The following is a 20,838-nucleotide window of genomic DNA, read 5'->3' on the forward strand; positions in this document are numbered from 1 at the left end:
TAGTGTGGATCATTGTCCTTTCACATTTAATGGCATTTTCTTGCTCCTTTTTTTGCTTGTGCCTAATAAAGCACTACTTCATGTTTGGATTACAAGTTCTAATCAAACTTAGGTATAAACCTAGACTCAACTTTGGTATGAACCTAGACTCAACCACACAAAGGGTGACTTAAAGTTCATTAGTGCTGGTAGGTCAAAATTATTGAGCCACCATTGCACTTGTGATGCAAGCATTAATCCACAATACAATTGTTTAAAACCACCCAACATGGTGACATCAACTAAAGGCATATCAGGTTGAGTAGGAGCTATTGGTGGAGGATGTGCATTGGTAGAACTGTATGGCACAACACTCTGCACTGGCTACTTTGGATATGTGGGCGACTGAAAGAGAGGCAACAATGTATCAAAGACATCTAAGGAATCAACACTAGGCTGTTTTTTGCATTCCAGCCAAGTTAGAGGCACATTTTCAGTGAATATAACATCCCTACTGACAATGACCTTGCTTGTGCTAGGCTGAAACAACCTGTATCCCTTGATCTCTACGCTATAACCAATGAATATGAATTTTACAGCTCTGTCTTCAAGCTTGTGCCTTAGTTGAGATGGCACATGAGCATAAGCCAATGACCCGAACACCCGCATATGAGAAATTTCAAGTTTGTAGCCTTGCCATGCCACGTAAGGTGTGATAGTCTTCAATGCCTTTGTGGGTGCCCGATTGAGCACATAGTGGAGGACATGACAGCATCCAACCAAAACTTATTTAGCAAAGACTTCCCTTTGAGCATGCACATGCCCATTTCCATCTCTGACCGATTTTTCCTCTCTGCCATCCCGTTCTGCTATGGGGTAAAGGCACTATACATTGATGAATAATACCCTGAGTTGCCAAAAAATTAGAGAATTCACAAGACATGTTTTCTCACCCCCTGCAGTGTGTAGAGTAAGGAGCACATACTTGATTGCATGGGGGATTGCAACAATAGTTATACCGCCCCTACTTGCCCGTTTCATTTGACAATCAAACCACCCCTACTTGCCTCGTTTCATCTGGCGATGACCTTGCTCCTAACCAAAGGTACTATTATTATTGTGGGCTGTGTTCCAAGTCTGAATAAGGAGGACAGGTCACCAAGTGTAATCTGTGTGTCCGTCCGATGTTGTGAGTGTGACGTGTCTCAGACTCTAGGTCTCAGCTATGTCTCCCGATAGGGGCTGTGTGCTCCATACAGTTTGAATGGAAAATTTTAGTACTCCTGCTCTTAGAGGGATCAGTTGGAAGCTTGTCTCCGTTGTGCCCCGAGTAGAAGCTCTCTATGGCGAAGTGCCTCGTGAAGGTTGCCTTATCATAGCAAAGTAAGCTACAACCAAAAAAAGCATTATTCTCTACTAAACTAGAATAGTAGCATTATTATCTACCAAATGTTGCATGTGAAGCAGCTTGGGTTAAAGCGTTACTCTCTAAATTTGAGATTCTATGAGATGATCCTATCACACTTTATTCCGATAATGAGCAGTATTTAGCTGGATAAGATCCCAATTTCTTATGCCCATACAAAGACATTGAAGTGCATTATCAATTCCTCAAAGAGAGTTCTAAGTCCTCAACATGACTTGACATGTCCAATCATAATGGTCCTGTAGTCCTGTGGGCTCATGGGATCCCCTACCTTGTGGATGAGTTAGATAGTGTTAATGGTCCAGGTGCATGGAAACCCCAAACAAACAACTTCATTAAAGAGCTTTTCAAAGATCGAGGCTAGGAGGTTAATCCCATATGCAATGAACTCAGTGCATAGTCCCTCATGATCCTTCGCTCGGCCATTACGAAGTTTCATTATGGCATCCTTTACCCCCCCCCTAGTGAAGAGGGTGCAGGATGTGGGGTGTGGCATACGTGAGAGGTTAGGGACTGATTTGGGATGTCATAAAGTGTGCATGCATAATCAAACCAGACCTGAGTGTCAGTGAGTGGTGAGGGGGACAGTCCCTCTAGAAATCTCCACCTACAAGATTGCAATTAAAGCATGCAACACATTGACTTGTAATCTATTTGGTACAATTGTGAGAGCATTTTCGTGAGCACAAAGTGTTTGTTCCATGTGATCTCATCATGTTTGAAGATTTATTTGCAAAGTGAGAGAGAAATGGAAAGTAGGGAGAGGAAGGGTAAGTTAAGAATAGTTTTTAATTGTTTTATTAGTTTTAATTATTGGCATATGGCTTTTTCACATTTAGGTATCTCTAAATGTGAATTCTTGACATTTTGATTTTTTGATTGCTATTGGTAGGGTATCCCTAGATTGCTATTGATAAGGAGTAGAGGGTATCCCTGAGATTGCTATTGGTAGGGAATGGAGGGGTATCCCTAAGATTGCTATTAATTTGTTCAATATATTAATTTGTTCTCCATTGGTAAGGAGTAGAGGGTATCCCTAAGATTGCTATTGGTAAGGAGTAGAGGGTATCCCTGAGATTGCTGTTGGTAAGGAGTAGAGGGTACCCTTGAGATTGCTTTTGGCAGGGAGTGGAGGGGTGTCCCTAAGATTGCTATTGGTAGGGTATCCCTGGAGTGCTATTGATAAGGACATTATTTCCATGAGCTTGTAAGTTTTCTAGATCAATAACATGGTCATAATTGTTGTAACATATTGTGACCTATACTATGATGATGTGAACATTGGTGTTACCATCCTTGGATCTCACATCCACCTGCATGGTTGTGTCTTTTGATTTTCCATTGCTCCCTTTTGCCATTAAGAATGTGCACCAAAACAAAGGGTTAATTAGGTCATTACATCAATCGAGTTAATCACAACTTTTTGTTTCCTAGAATTTTCTACTGCAAGCACATCTACACACGTGCACAAACACACATATATTATTTAAGTATAACTAGATAGAGGGTGAGCAAAATAGTGATGCACTTTCTCTGCATAAATCTATAAGCATAGGGAACATGTGATTTCCTAGGGTCCATTGATAAGGTATTGGGTAATAGGGCCATCGTGGCAAGTAATAGATCATGGGTCATGAGTCATCATATTGGGAAATGGCACTTTACCTTGCTAATGATGCTACTAAAGAATGTTGCTATAAACAATCTTTTCCTTTATCAAATAAACAATCTGACTTTTAGGGCTTTAAAATCGCTTTGCAATGACTTCCATAGAGGGATTCCTTTTATGAGGCAAGGTTCAAAGGCCACATAGGGCAAAAATCATTGCACTTGGGGGGCCTCAAGTGTTTTACATGCAAAAGGTTCCCTAAGTGCAAGTGTGCCCAATCAAGCCTAGGGCTGAGTACTCCCTTTATTAGCTAAGAAGCTGATACTTTCAATGCCACCTCTTCTATGTCAACCAACTTATCCCTCCTTCCTCCTTGGGCTTTGTGAAGAATGATGACCTAACTTTGAGATCCTTCTATCATCTTCCCAAAGAAAGAATCTACACATTCTAATAAATGCTTCAAGCCTTGATTTAGAAGGATCCCAACTAGAGGTATAGAAGATGGCAAGAGGACATAAGCAATAGTTTAAAACCATTTTCCTCCAAGCTAAGTTAGCCTTGAACCCTCTCCATTTATCAAGTTTCTTCTTGAACCTTTCTCGGTAGCATACCCAACCATCCTTCAAAACTTATCTTATCCTCGAAATATTTCAACAATCCTAGCTTAACCTGAATATCCTCAAATTCATTCGGGTATTCTTATATCCACTCATTTGCTTTTTGATCAACCACTCATTTGTTTTTTGATCAACCAACTAGAGCCTTGAAAGCATTCTTAGAACTAAAATATACTACTTCTTTTTCTTTTTCCTTGCTAGTGAGGTCTCTTGCAAAGATAGTATAAGGAATCTCCCCCTTTTGAGAGGGTCCCAAAAAAGGATGGGTTTATTAGATTTTGTGACCTTTGAGACCCATTTTTGGCACCAGATGCATCTTTGTAGATTCAATTAGAGGATTTAGCCTTTCCCTTTCTTTGAGGGCTTTCCAAAAGGCCTCCCTTATGCACCTAAAGTGCTCCTAAGCATGGATTAAAAAACATTTTTAAAATAAAATATGTACTTTTAGATTTAAAAACTCATCTTCACATTCTAAATGCAAAAAATGCATTTTTTTCCACCGATCAAAGGTGCCTATTGATCAAGAAACTATCACACAGTATGGCCAAATACTGCACAGTACTTTCCTTGATGTACCACGTGGTGTAAGATGTCACCCTGTGGTAGCCAGCATACTGCACGGTACAGTACCACATCGCACAATGTTTTGTAGGACACCGTGCATCGCAACAAGGACTGTTAGATTTTCTAGGGTTTTTAAATAGAGCCATTGAGCTACCACATGGTCGATTAAGGTACCACGTGGTACTTTTGTGATAGGTTATAAAAGGGCCCCATCCCCCATTCTTTGCAAACAAAGCTTCTTGCACTGTTGCTTTTGGAGAGTCTAGAGTTTCCATTTTCATCTTCTATTGGTGAGTTTTTTGCTTTGGTTGCTCTTTTGGTGTTAGTCAGTTGGGCTAGGTGATGCCGCCTCAGAGAGTGAGGGAAAGAGAGAGAGAGGAGAGAGAGAGAGAGAGATGCATGTTTGTGGGTGGTAGCAAGCTAAGGGTGTCCACTTCCGGACCACTTTTGGGTGAGTGTGACACCCGCTCGAGTGAAAATACAAAGGTTTTGCTTCGGTCTCCAATACCTCGATCGAGGTATTAGTTCTAATGAAAATCACACACGAGGACAACCGAGCCAAGCCAATACCTCGATCGAGGTGCTGGGCTTTTTTCACCGGACCGAGCCTATACCTCGATCGAGGTTTGCTGGCAAGCCACCTATACATGCCACATCTATCATGTTCGAGGTATCCTGGCAATCCAGCTCAACCTCGATCGAGGTAATGTGGCATGTCCAACATACCTCGATCGAGGTATGTGGCAGTCGACAGGGCAGATGACATACCTCGATCGAGGTATGCTGGACCGATGACTTGGCTGCATGTCGAATATGTCAATCGAGACATGTGGCATTCGGCTGCTGCCGACATACCTCGATCAAGGTATCGTGGCATGTCAATACCTCGATCGAGGTATCATGGCATGTCAATACCTCGATCGAGGTAGATGTACCGAGATGTATGGGCATGTCACAATACCTCGATCGAGGTATCGTGGCATGTCAATACCTCGATCGAGGTAGATGTATGGAGGATGTATGGGCATGTCACAATACCTCCATCGAGGTATCGTGGCATGTCTATACCTCGATCCGATATGTATGTTGCATGCAGAATACCTCGATCGAGGTAGGGAAATCCTAAATTTTCTTATAAAAGGAGAGCGACCCCCCTCATTCTGCATACCTCGATCGAGCTCCTCCTCATCGACCGATTTCGGATTTGCGGGACGTCGACAGAATTGCGCGAGCGACGGAGAGCGACCGACGGACATCGACGGAGATGGACGGAGCGGGAGAGTCTAAGTAGGGTTTTTTTTATGTAGCATTTTTTTTTGGCTAAAATTTAATTAAATTTTAGTTTATAAGAAAACTTATAAAAAATTTCTAAATTTCAAATGCATTTTAATGTTTTTTTGAAATTTATGAATTACGACATTTTTTATTTAAAATGTGAAAATGAAAAAAAAAATTTAAATTAGAGCTATTTTTATTAAATAAAAAAACGTTCATAGGAATAATTATAAAATATTTATAAATTTCAAATGCATTTGTAAATTTTTTTAAAAATTTTGAATTACGACATTTTTAATTTAAAATGTGAAAATTTTAAATTTAAAAAACGTTTAAATTTTAGTTCACAGGAATAATTTTAAAATATTTTTAAATTTGAAATGCATTTTAAAGTTTTTTTAAAATTTTTGAATTACGACATTTTTTATTCAAAATGTGAAAATGTAAAAATTCTGTTTTTTTAAATCATCTTTGAAAAAAAAGAGATTAAAGTTATTTTTTAAATTAGAGCTATTTTTAATTAAATAAAAAAAGGTTTAAATTTTAGTTCACAGGAATAATTATAAAATATTTTTAGATTTGAAATGCATTTTAAAGTTTTTTTTAAAATTTTGAATTACGACATTTTTAATTCAAAATGTGAAAATGTAAAAATTCTGTTTTCTAAAATCATCTTTGAAAAAAAAGAGATTAAAGTTATTTTTTAAAAAAACGTTTAAATTTTAGTTCATAGGAATAATTATAAAATAATTCAAATTTCAAATGCATTTTAAATTTTTATTTAAAATGTGAAAATGTAAAAATTAGGTTTTTAAAAATCATCTTTGGAAAAAAAGAGATTAAAGTTATTTTTTTAAATTAGAGCTATTTTTATTGAAATAAAAAACATTTAAATCTTAGTTTATAGGAATAATTATAAAATATTTTTAAAATTGAAATGCATTTTAAAGTTTTTTAAAATTATTTTTGGAATTACGTAATTATTTATTTAAAATGTGAAAATGTAAATATTTTGTTTTTAAAATCATCTTTAAAAAAAAAGATATTAAAGTTATTTTTTAAATTAGTGCTATTTTTATTTAAATAAAGAAACGTTTAAATTTTAGTTTATAGGAATAATTATAAAATATTTCTAAATTTGAAATGCATTTTAAAGTTTTTTTAATTATTTTTGGAATTACGTAATTTTTTATTTAAAGCGTGAAAATGTATATATTTTGTTTTTTGAAATCATCTTTTAAAAAAAAGAGATTAAAGATATTTTTTTAATTAGTGTTATTTATATTTAAATAAAAAAAAGTTTAAATTTTATTTTTAAAAATGATATTTAAAAAAAAGAAAATAAGAGTTTAAGTTAGTAAAGTTTGTATTTAAATGTCAAAAAGTATATAATTTGTTTTTTAAAATAATCTATTTAAAAAAATTTATAAGTGAAGTTTACAAATTACTGAAGTTTTGAATTTAATATAATGTTTAAATTTTGTTTTTAGAAATCATGTATCAAGAACAAGAAAATAAGAATTTTGTTAAAATAAGAAAATCATGTATTAAAAACAAGAAAACAAGAAAACAAGAACAAGAAAAAGAGAGATTAAAGTAGGTTTTATGCTATTTTTGAAATTGGTGCTATTTTTATTTAAATAAAAAAACGTTTAAATTTTAGTCTTCAAAACCATCTTTTAAAAAATCATCTTTTATGTGGAATATTATAGATTATATAGTTGGTTAAGAGTTGTTTCATAATTTAGGTAGAGTAAGTAGGCTGTATAAAACACCACATGGGCATTATCCCTAAAACACCACACCACATGGGCAAAGACCCCAACACTAGAGTGGTTAGATGCATAAGCATATGGCTAATTGGATCTTGTAAATGCACCAGTGCATCGAAAACACATACGTAATTTATGATTGTCCAAAGGTCTCCTCTCTCCCCAAGCATGGGAACCAAGTGATGATTTATAGGAATGGCCACTAGTTGAGGTGGATTGCCCAACCAAAATAGATAATATTGAAAAGGCTTAATCATTTTCTCAAAGTTCTCGCTTTAAAAGTTCTGTAGTGTCAACCCGCTCTCTTTTTTAATGTGTAGTCCGAGAAATACTAGATGCGCCTTGCTTGTGTATCGTTCAAAGTAATGTATTAGGTATCCTTCTATCTCCTCCATATCTATTGCAAACCCAAGGCAGTAAAGCATTCAAAGAAGGTCTTATTAACCAAACCTCTCCACTATCTGTCCTTAGTATAGGGGCCATAAGTGGACAATGTGGTCCTTACACCACATGTGGAAAAGTTTCATATTGGATAAAAAGTGAAAAAAGGGAAACATATAAGGAAAAAATATTTGAGACATCTAAGTTTAAAAATGCAACAACTAGAGTTTAAAAAAATTTTAATCAAAATTAAGAATTTTTAATAATATTGACTTTGATAAACATAATATTGAGCCACACATTTGGCCCATCTACCGGTAGGTGCATAGGATGATCCCAACGACATCCTACCTCATCAAGGAGTACGTACAAATAGATTTCATTACGTAAATAGATTATAAGTCATATTGAATAGAATATTATTTTCATTACCCAAATAAAATATTAATTTCCATGTGTTTTTTTTGTGCATGCGCCAGCCAGCGCACAGGTTCTAGCACCACTATTCGTATGCAGATAGAGATGCTGAGAGCTGAGATGAGGGCACTGCAGGATGCTAGGGCACCCCCTCACTTGGTTGCAAGTCTAGATTCAGTTATTGAGGCTCTGGGTCGATTGGACACAGTTGAGGACGTTGTGGATAGCTTTCAGGCACAGGTTGAGGCAGAGATCACTGGTGGTGGCTTGGATTGGAGAGCCATTCGACAGTTGTTTGAGCGTGAGTCACATCACAGGCAGGCCTTAGAGGATATGTTTTGGGATGGTCACACCGAGGCGATGCGACCACGATCAGGGCTCCCCTTGCATATTTTACGTTGTAGGCACCCCATCATAGCAGCACACATTTATCCGAGATATCTCGCTGTGAATGGTGGTCGATTGCCTCACAACCGTCAGATAGCCAGGTCATTTGCCATGCAACTATACGCTGAGTTTGTGCTCGGTCATCGGGTAAACTACCTTAGTACCCATCCAAGATCAGGAGCGGGACATGGTAGGATGGGGCGTCAGGAGTGTCAGATTGGCGTCGACGCGAGGCACCAGAGTTGCACACCATCCCTGCACCGTCATTGCGAGAGGTGGGAGGACAGATTAGGGGGGATGTTCATTCAGTGGCATCATCCTTGCAGCACATGGTCTCTGCCCTATTGAGATCACTTTCGATTCCACCTCCCCCACCTCGATCATCGATGGAGCCTCCCACATCTACACCACCTCCCACATCTACACCGCCTCAACACGAGTTGGAGGCTTGAGACGCACGGATTGCAGAGTTGGAGGCATTGTTGGCCGAGTCTAGGGACGAGGTTAGTTATTTTGATTATGTTAGTTTATTTTTTTGTAGCGTGTTTTGAACTGAAGTTTTTTGGTTAATTCTCACCATGTACGCGACATGTTTGCATTATTGCAGGCACATCTATATGCGTCAGGAGATGGAGTCTCGTGTACGACTGTTGCAGACAGATTTGGAGGAGCAGAGGATTTGGACACGCATAGCATACCATCGTGTGGAGCACTATATTTTGCAGTTGAGGCATATTAGTCGTGATCCATCTCGCCATAGGATCGACCCCAGCGTGGCCCTATACCCTGCTCCTCCTGTAGATGTGCCGACTAGGACACCCACAGACGCAGCAGTCATAGCCAGGCTTCCTGCTGCCACTTGCGTCCTTTGCCACGAGGAGTTTGACATCGTAGGGTGGTTTGGACTAGGGTGCGGCCACATCGCACATCTCCATTGCATGACCCGCCACATGGTGGCACGATCAGTGTGCCCTTTGCTGACATTGATGTGGCCACATACAGAGGACTAGGCATGGATGATCTATATCCTGGTCATCGTCAGGCCATTGATCCATTCGCCCGCGTAGTCTTGACAGAGCACTACAGGGAGGAGGCACAGAGAGCGTTGCTGATGCAGGAGGGTGCTGATACATCGGTGGCTGTAGCATGCGTTCCACGACGCTTTTCGTATGGTGATTTCATGCCAGGTGACGAGGCACGAGCAGAGGAGGCACGCCGGATTAAGCGAGAGGCAGAGCTGCAGACATCATTGCAGCAATGGGTGGAGCAGCAGCTAGGGCGGGGCCGAGACCAGCGTCTTCTACATGTAGAGCTTCTACATGTAGAGATGATTACTCACGCTGGATTTGAGGCACAAGTATTCGCAGATGCACGGCTATGGGAGTTGAGACGCGCATACATAGAGGAGGCGAGGGAGGCAGAGATGGCAGCGGTGGCGCGTGCAGCATGCCCTCCTCTTCATCAGGATGAGGCTGGCCCATCTCATGCAGGTGATGAGGCTGGCCCATCTGAGCCAGCTTTGCCTAAGGGCACACAGCGGACGGTTGGGCAGCGGGTCATACAGGAGCCACGTCAGCGTTCCACTAGAGGATCATATGTAGAGCTATCAGATTCGGATTCAGGATGATTGTTTAGGCTTCACACATTTCTTGTATAGGGATGCACTTCTGCAGCATGATGATGATGATGTACAGATTCATTTTGGTACTTTCATGATATTGTTCCCACTTTTATGATGTATGAGCATTTTCGTACTTTCATGATGTTCTTCATACTTTGTTTATCTCAGTTTATAGTTTGTTTAAATGTAACATAAACATTTAAAATTAGGAGTATGATTTTGAATTTCGAATATCTCAATTCACACATCTAATACATAAGGTATTTAAAAAAGAATGCCATGTGAAGTAATTGTAAACATTAAGCATTGAAAAAGTGTTCAAGTTCCAACTTTATCATTTTGAATATCATATTGAATTTCGTATATATCAATGCTTGCAATTATTACACTAAACCTAAGAGCCGTGCGAAGTTTCATCCCCATGTGCGTATTTAAAATTAAGAGTATGATTTTGAATTTCAAATATCTCAATTCACACATCTAATACATAATGTATTTTAAAAATAATGCCGTGTGTCATAATTGTAAACATTAAGCATTGAAAAGGTGCTTGCAAAAATGTATGCATTATACCTTCCACGTGGTGCAAACCATCTAGATCAGTTGGAGACCAAATCTTGCGTGGCTGTACGTCCAAGGTAGCCTAAGAGCCATGTGAAGTTTCATCCCCAACAGGGTTTAGGAATTAGGGTTTAGGGTTTAGTCGTGCTAGTAGGGATTATAAAAATGTATGCATTATACCTTCCACGTGGCGCATACCAAATCAGTTGGAGACTAAATCTTGCGTGGATGTACATCTAGGGTAGCCTAAGAGGCGTGTGAAGTTTTGTCCCCAATAGGGTTTAGGATTTAGGGTTCAGGGTTTAGGATTTAGGGTTTAGTCGTGCTAGTAGGGATTGTAAAAATGTACGCATTATACCTTCCACGTGACGCATACCAAATCAGTTGGAGACCAAATCTTGCGTTGATGTACGTCTAGGGTAGCCTGAGAGCCATGTGAAGTTTCGTCCCCAACAGGGTTTAGGATTTAGGGTTCAGGGTTTAGGGTTTAGGGTTTAGTCGTGCTAGTAGGGATTGTAAAAATGTATGCATTATACCTTCTACGTGGCGTAAACCAAATCAGATGGAGACCAAATCTTGCATGGATGTACGTCTAGGGTAGCCTAAGAGGCGTGTGAAGTTTCATCCCCAACAGGGTTTAGGATTTAGGGTTCAGGGTTTAGGGTTTAGGGTTTAGTCGTGCTAGTAGGGATTGTAAAAATGTATGCATTATACCTTCTACGTGGCGCAAACCAAATCAGATGGAGACCAAATCTTGCGTGGATGTATGTCTAGGGTAGCCTAAGAGGCATGTGAAGTTTCGTCCCCAACAGGGTTTAGGGTTTAGTCGTGCTAGTAGGGATTGTAAAAATGTACGCATTTGTCCTTCCACGTGGCGCATACCAAATCAGTTGGAGACCAAATCTTGCGTGGATGTACGTCCAGGGAGCCTAAGAGCTGTGTGAAGTTTCATCCCCAATAGATAAGTCCACGTGCGTATTTCATTAGTACGTGCGCCATTTTTCATACGTAGTCGTGCTAGTAGGGATTGTAAAAATGTACGCATTTGTCCTTCCACGTGGCGTATACCAAATCAGTTGGAGACCAAATCTTGCATGGATGTATGTCTACGGTAGCCTAAGAGCCTGCAAAGTTTAATCTCCAACAGATAAGTCCACATGCATATTTCGTTAGTACGTGCACCATTTTTCACACATAGTCGTGCTAGTAGGGATTGTAAAAATGTACGCATTTGTCCTTCCACGTGGCGCATACCAAATCAGTTGGAGACCAAATCTTGCGTGGATGTACGTCTATGACAGCCTAAGAGCCGTGCAAAGTTTAATCTCCAACAGATAAGTCCACATGCATATTTCGTTAGTACGTGCGCCATTTTTCACACATAGTCATGCTAGTAGGGATTGTAAAAATGTACGCATTTGTCCTTCCACGTGGCGCATACTAAATCAGTTGGAGACCAAATCTTGTGTGGATGTACGTCTACGGCAGCCTAAGAGCCGTGCAAAGTTTAATCTCCAACAGATAAGTCCACATGCATATTTCGTTAGTACATGCGCCATTTTTTACACATAGTCGTGCTAGTAGGGATTGTAAAAATGTACGCATTTGTCCTTCCACGTGGCACATACCAAATCAGTTGGAGACCAAATCTTGCGTGGATGTACGTTTAGGCCATGTGAAGTTTCATCCCCAATAGATAAGTCCATGTGCATATTTCATTAGTATGTGTGCCATTTTTCATACGTAGTCATGCTAGTAGGGATTGTAAAAATGTATGCAACTGTCCTTCCACGTGGCGCATACCAAATCAGTTGGAGACCAAATCTTGCATGGATGTACGTCTAGGGTAGCCTAAGAGCCGTGTGAAGTTTCATCCCCAACAGATAAGTCCACGAGCATATGTCATTAGTATGTGTGCCATTTTTCATACGTAGTCGTGCTAGTAGGGATTGTAAAAATGTACGCAGCTGTCCTTCCACGTGGCACATACCAAATTAGTTGGGCACCAAATCTTGCGTGGATGTACGTCTACGGTAGCCTAAGAGCCGTGCAAAGTTTAATCTCCAACAGATAAGTCCACATGCATATTTGGTTAGTACGTGTGCCATTTTTCACACGTAATCGTGCTAGTAGGGATTGTAAAAATGTACGCATTATACCTTCCACGTGGCGCATACCAAATAAGTTGGAGACCAAATCTTGCGTGGATGTATGTCTAGGGTGGCCTAAGAGTCGTGCGAAGTTTCATTCCCAACAGATAAGTCCACACGCGTATTTCGTTAGTACATGCGCCATAGCTTTGCCGCAGTCATGTTAGTAGGGATTATAAAAATGTACGCATTGTACCTTCCACGTGGCGCATACCAAATCAGTTCAGACCAAATCTCGCGTGGATGTATGTCTAGGGTGGCCTAAGAGTCGTGCGAAGTTTCATCCCCAACAAGTAAGTCCACACGTGTATTTCGTTAGTACGTGTGTAAATTTTCTTAGTCACGTTTTTAAAATGTCCTAAAGCACAAAACAAATTACAACATTACTACTAATAAACAATTTTTTATTTTACAAACACAACAAATCCCATTGAGAAGACATGGGACATCATGTAAAAAATAGAATCTAATACAATGATGTGTATGAACGTGTATATAGCCATCATAGTGAAATACAAAATATGAGTCGATGAAAATTACAATGGTACGGTCACACAGTGAGCCTATACATATCGAATACAAAAAAGTGTAATCAACTAGTGATACCCAATAAAAATCAATCTGATCAACTGATGATCCCAAAAAATATGATATGTAATGTGCTACTCCTCAGGATCAGCTCTCATGCCAATAGTTGCAAGTATGCTCTCGTGATCCGCCACTGCAAGGTGCCATCGTGGAGTGGACGTCGCCTTGCGAGTGCGAACATGACTCAAAGTAATCTTGATCCCAACAATAAGATGAGAATACATGTATGCCTCCTGATCCGCCATGTACTCCTGGAACTCAATATAGCGACCACGCCTCTATATCTGCTGAAGCACCAAAAATACCGGCTCACCACCCTATCATCATGCGACTGAAACGAGGAGGTAGCACTAGTGGGGATAAGTGCTGGCTGCACCACCGCACCACATCATGTGCATCCTTGAAGCGATCGGCACTGTGACGCAACTGGTATCGACGCAAAGCACGCTTCACACAAGCACCTGCACCATCGTGCTCTCCCTTACTGTGCCCTGTCTCGAAGTAGCTCCATGTAATCGGAATGCCTGTCTCACGGTGCCATTTGCAGAACCAATAAAACTGTCTAGTGGATTTGAACTGATCACCGCAACCGTCTGACCAGATCTAGCACCGCTGCCATGTGACACCATGATCCCTCAAGAAACTATCATGCAAAGTGAAGCAATGCTGCACAAAATGGGCATCATGCGATCGATCATCACTAATGTAGAAGTGATACTCTCGCATAATGACGCGTGAGTCCATGGTGCTATCAATGCCATCCACATGAGTGTGTGCATAACGATAGCTAATGTGCACAAATATAGCAACCTGCAATATGGCATTGAAAAAAAATATGACTATTGAAATAATTCAATATAATGAGGCGGGGAAAAAATCAATACTCAATCACACATCACCTGTTCGGAGAAATAATACTCCGATTGGATCTCATGTTGTGGTGCAACGGTGTAATTCTCCGCAAAGTCCACCACTGAGACAACCACCCCTGTAGGAAATGTCCTCAAACATGCACGGAATTGACGATCCTCCCATTTCGCAGTGTGCGAGTGGCATATGTAGCGGTACAGCTTCCCTCGAAAACTGTCAATGAATACAACACGTGGTGTCTCCTTCCCCACAAGCTGCAACCTCCTCAATTGTGCACCACCATCTAATGTCAAGGTACAGTACTCATACTACTGCCAACGAACCATTTGCACATCACAAGTATCTAGTGCAACTCGTGGCACTCTAGCAAAGTCACCACACAAAGTACACGTGCCTTCCACACAATCAAGGGAGTGGAATAAAGCATCACCATCTCATGTACACAATATGGAATGAATGAAGTCGCGAGGGCTAGTAGGAACCACTCCCCTATGACCATCAAGGGAACAGAATACGTCATACATCAATCCAAAATCCACATGGTAGCGACAACAACATGTGTCACGCTCCTAAGAGCGTCGCACAAACCATGGCCTGCATCGCTCAAATGACCTCTGCCCAATCTTGAACTCCGGGTGCGCCTCTACAAACTGAGTGTACAACTCAGTCTGGGTACACTCCAAAAAACATGCACCATGCTCAATGTACACACCGCGTGACACCCTCTTCCGCAATGCCTTCTTGAACATCGGGGATGCTCTGCAATGCTCCTCCCAAAACTGTTGTATGAAGGACCTAGTGGAATCATCCAACAATCGATCGCTGCGAGGTGCACGACCACTCGAAGCCCAAAGAGCATCAGTCTCACTATCCTCTAGACTCTGCCTCCTAATGATGCTTGCTTGCAATGTGCGCGGTGCAATCTGAAGAAGACGTGAAGTGGTACGCACATGGCCTATCATATGAGGTCTACTAATGGCAGCCACAATAGCACAACGTGCTACCAAGGCATCACTGGAGTTCCTATGCTTAATAAAAGCATAGGAACGTCGAACACTGCTAAGGACCTCACTAGATACAACCCTATCTCTACGTGCACCAAGACCAACAAGCCTCCTACACTCTACCAAGTCAGGGTGATCAATCAGGGATGTGAGAAGAGAAGATTGCGAAGCTGGTGTGAGGTCACAAAAAAAAGACTGCACAATCTTGCTAGTACGATGATGGATAGTGGACTTCGGCAAGTCACGTCGTGAAGCAACACTGCTGCTGCAAGGTGGGGCAAGGGGATCAATGGGAGATGGTAGGGTGGACGGGGGAAGGGAGGCGCCAAGCGGAGCGGGGGGAGGGGGAGGGGGAGGGGGAGGGGGGAGGGTGGAGGGGGAAGAGGTAGAGGTGGAGGCCAAAATGTAGGTGGCTAGGGGAAGGGCAGAGGCTAGAGGTAGGGGAGCAGATGAGGATGGGGGGACAATGGAGGTGGGGGTGGGGGTGGAGGTGGGGGTGGAGGTGGGATGTAGAGGTAGAGCTGGAGGTAGATCAGTGGTGGCAGCGCGAGCTCGAGCTCTAGAGGCTCTCTTGCGCTCACGAGCCTTCCGCTTGCGCTCCTCGTCAATGAGATTTGGGGGGGGGTTCCTACATCTTTCACGTCTACTAGCTCTACGGCTTTGAGAACCCATTCTCAATGAAAGTAGGATGGAAGGTGTGACAAAGTGATGAGGAGGCAAGAATGGCTAAGAATGGGTGAAATGAACCAAAACGTGGTGTCTTATAGAGAGCCTCAACTCATCCACTAGATTACTCTTCATTATTATTGGTTGAGAGGTGCTAAGATTGAAACTAATTGGCTAAGTTTTGGTGCTAAGATTGATACTAATTGGCTAAGTTTTGTACCTTCAAATACCTTGATCGAGGTCTACTATGCCTAGAGCCCAGATCATATACCTCGATCAGACCATATACCTCGATCGAGGTATTTAATGCATTACGCATATATAAACCTCGATCGAGGTATCCCTAGGTGTCCTCGGTCATATACCTTGATCGAGGTATTGTATGCCTCACGCAGGTCATATACCTCGATCGAGGTATTGTATGCCTCGCACATCGTCATGTGTATACATCTGGCTGATGTGGCACCATGCATGGTCATGATGTGGTAATATAGTCTCTTCCATGACATTGAAAGGTGATGTGGCATGATGAGTTGGCATTCATGAGGTGGTAGATTGACATGGCAAATTGAGGTGGAGGGATTGATGACGTGGCAAGGTTGAGGAGGTATGCCAAGATGGCATTGTGTGATCACATGGCTCATGATGTGGAATGATGAGGTGGCACATGTGGCAGCACGTGTGGCAATGTAAAGTGACATGGCAAGGAGTGATGTCACATCTCCTTGATGAGATGGCACCACGTGGTCTAACAACGTGGCATGGTTTTGATGACTCAGCCTTCCACATGGGCAGCATGCAGACTCCAAAGGCTTGTCACTAGGGTCAGTGATGCTCCTAGCCTATCTCACCAAGCCTAATACCAAGCCTAATACCTTGTCTTGGTATTAGGCTTGGGTGGCCCTTTTTCCCCCACAAAAGGGAGATTTCACTGTTGGAGGCCATATCGTACGTTTCCCTTACTCAAATTTAACCAAAATTTTTTCCTCTTATTCATCATGCAGAGGACTAAAAATATTGACATTTTTGAAATGTTTGGTCATGTTTGAGAATTACTAGATTTATTTTTAATATTCTTTGTTGATCCTCTAAGGAGTAAAAGTAAAAATTAAACTTCAATCTTCCTAAATCTAACCGTTGGATTTGGGATTTGATGATTCAACCACACACCCTTATGTGCCTACTAACCTTCCACCAAATTGGATTTGCTTAATTATTCAAAATACTAAAAAAATGTGGTGTGCTAGTAAAATGCATGTATTTTATGACTTTATTTATTATAAATAATTATTTATAATTAGATAAATCATTCAAAAAATTACCAATAAATCAAGTTAAGCTCTACATAATGCAAAGAGACCACTTACAAAGTTTCAATATAACATTTAATCTAAAATGAGTGAGAAATTTAGAATTTAATATGACACTCTCTGTTCGTGACAAACGTGTGACCACCCTGGAACCATGCCGTGTGACACAAAGAAATTTTTTGTGTGTGCATCGAATTTTCAATCAGACTATACGATTGTGTGCACAATAGCAAGTGTGATGTTGTGTCAGAAGACTTCAAAGACTAGATCCATAGGGAAGTAGGTGAGATTTGCATTTTTGTGTGCTAAAAAGCTTGTTTTTCCACCTCCTAAGGATTGGGGAGTGAACAAAAAGTGGACACCCTTAGCTTGCTACTTCCCTCGTGTGTTAGTCCATCCCAGAAGGTGACCTGCTTCTGTCGGTCAGTATCATCTCACCTCGACTGACGTGTGTTCTTGCATAATAGATTTTGAAGCCAGGTGATGGAGCGCATCTGCTAGTCTGTTCCCCCTACTCATACAACACACTGGAAGGGTGCACGGGGAATGAGATTGTCCATAGTTATTTGGAACCTTTGAATCTCTTGAAGCCTATTGAGGACTTCCAAGTAGCACATCTCATTGTCTTCTTGACACGTTGAACTACTTTTGTGAGACTTGAGACCTCTACCTTATCATGCTTGAGAGTTCTAGCCTCTAGACATCTATAAAACCAGTCGAATATTTTGTGTAGTGCATTGCTTCATGCGATACCACTCCCATGCCTTGTATTCTTGAGGTATGTTGCCTTTGCTCTGTAGTGCAATTTTTTCATTCGTTGAGTATTCCAAATGGACAGAGGGCCCCATTGCTCCACAAACCATGGTGCATGTGCATAAAGAATATGCTGTAAAGAAAAACATCGTATTAGAAACATAAACTGACTCAAGTTTAAAGCACAAAATTTCAACCTAAAGAGGATTACCATGTAATGTGTAATATGTGACTCCCCCCATGCTTCTATCATCAATGATATGAATTCTCCCAATGCTGTCCTGAATCTCTCATAATAAATCTCATCTATTTGACCTTGTCTAAGCAACTTTATAAATGCATCAAGCTTTGTCCATAGTTTTGCTCTCAAAGTAGCAATTCATGGATGTGAAGCTTAATTTGTAGTGCGCTCACACAAAGCTTTTCAAACAGTACTCCCAACCTAGGGTGCTTTGAGCCAATGTATGTTTTTCTTTATTAGCATTGTGGTTGGACAAGAACCTCCTTGCCTTTCCTCCACCCATGGACACTTTAGCAGGAAGATTTTGTGTCTTTCTTGATTGTTTCTTGTCCTACTTAAGCTTCACATTGCCTCTGTGAAGTCCCATTAGTGAGAGTAGTTCTTCAGCTTTTGCAATGCATTGTGCAGATACTTGCTGTGGCCTCAAATTCCAAGCATAAACTAGATGGAGATAGAGTAATTATCAAGTATACGCAGTTCAGCATGCAAAGTACACACGTGTACCTGCTCCAATCAAATTGGTAGAATGGGATCCCACTTAGGATCCTTTTTGTGATGATCAGGGGTTGCACTTTGGTTGCAAGAAAGGATGCAATTTTCCCACTGTAGGCTTCCCTTTTACATCTTCTGAGAGTGGGTGCAATACAAGCATGTCCATTTTGCATCTGCATGTGTATCACAACCATACAAACACTTGAGGGTCTTCAAATCACCAGCTAGATGCCATTCAACTTGAAACATTCCATGCCCATCCACTATTAATGCTTGCCCTGCCTCTTGTCTTCGAATAATCGACAAGATGCTGATTCTCTCCAAAACCCACTTCAATGTCTCGTGGCACTCCTTTGGGATCTCAAAGACTGCAAGCCACCATATGTCCTTCTCAGATTGGACTGAGAAACCCTGCTCAACTTCCTCATCCCTTTGAGCAAAATGCAAGGTGTCATTCATAATACAAATGCTCACCCTCTCTAGCTAGTGCTCTTTTACCAAGTGAGCTTCTCATCCATTTTTATAACAAATACTAGCTTGCCATCTGTACAATAAAAGAGAAATACAGTAAGGATATAGAAATGAGAAGAAATAAAGTTGAATGCAAAGATGAAATTTCTCTTACCTTCTTCTCTCATCCCATAGAATTTGACCATGGCACTCTGCAAATTCTCTACATCCATGTAAACATTATTGAAAGCATTCATCTCAAATGTTTGGATGCTAGATTTCTTTTTACTCTTCCAAGTCATTGTGCCACTTACACAATGGAACCTCCAAGCTTTTCTCTAGCACATTGGTTTGTTTCTTGATGTGCAAGCCTTACAGACCATGATGTTGGCAATGGCATTGTAGATATCTTATACTTTTCCTCCATAGCAAACTCAAAAATTTTGAAAACGTAGTTATAAGCTTCACGACCCTCGCTCTTTGTCCATCTCTCTCTCCCCCCTATCTTACATCTCTCTCTCTCTCTCTCTCTCTCTCTCTCTCATCCCTTGAAATGGCCGGCGCAACTGGTGCAGGGTCTAGCAACCTCAACAAAGTGTAGAACTATTTGAACTCCCTCTTGTTAGAGCCAATGATACGATATGCAAATGGCGGAACCGTTGTGTTAAGTGAGGACAACCTCGTGATAGGCAAGGGCATTTGTGTGATGGCCATCACACATGTAAATGGCCGCCTGCAAACTACACAAGTGGAAGCCCATTCAAGCGAGTGGATTGGGGCAGTTTTACATGCTGAACATGGAGTTGTCGTGTGACTATGTGCTAGGGAGAGAGGAAAGAGAGCACTTGCCCATGCTCCACCCACAATAGATCTCACTCGACGCCCAACCAATTTGAGGCAAACACCATGCAAGTTGGACCCATCATTTCGAGCACAAGGGAAGGCAGCCATTGCACAAGTTAAACCCACAATAGATCTCACGTCTAGCCCAGGAAGCCCAAGCTGGAGGCCGAGTTCAAGCCATGTTGAACAACCATTAGGACGCCATGGCATGGTACTGATCGATGATGACAATGATATAGTAGCCGCAATGGAGGGTCCTAAAGCAGTCACTAGCATGTCATCGTACATCATGTCTTCTGGGGGACGTCATCGACTGCTTCATCAACTGTTGCACAAATCAACCATGGTGGAGAACTTGATGGAAGTTTTGACATGTCTTCTCTCATCTAGTGTAGGGAAATTAAACAACAACATTTCGACTATTGGAATGTCTGCTGCTCCTGGCTTGGGAGCCTTGGCATGTTTCTTTTACAAAAGGTCCCCCATTCTTATGAAGCAATGCAAATGTGTGGCGTACTACATGATGGTGGGGCCCAAAATGATGAGACTCTTCTTCCACATGGGCACACGCAATCACGAGGTGCAAAGAGGTACCTGTAGAGCCCATGTAAAAGACCTTAGGTGCACGATCGATCATGGATAGCCCCTAGCTCAAGTAGATGTCATCCATACTCTTTAATCTATAGTGCATCTACAGAGTCTCTCACTATCCTGAGCTCACAGCTGCATCTAGTTTTGGTACTATAAGGGAATCCGATGCAAAGTCCAGTAGGCCCACCTGCCTATTCCATGTGCATGCATTGAAGTCACCAAGAAGGAGGATGTCCCGCTGCCTAGAGAATTCAATGATATCATCTTGAAT

The sequence above is a fragment of the Dipteris shenzhenensis genome, chromosome 23 (genome assembly GCF_047967505.1).
Source record: "Dipteris shenzhenensis isolate YYH24624 ecotype China chromosome 23, Dip_SZ_1.0, whole genome shotgun sequence".
Lineage (NCBI taxonomy): Eukaryota > Viridiplantae > Streptophyta > Polypodiopsida > Gleicheniales > Dipteridaceae > Dipteris > Dipteris shenzhenensis.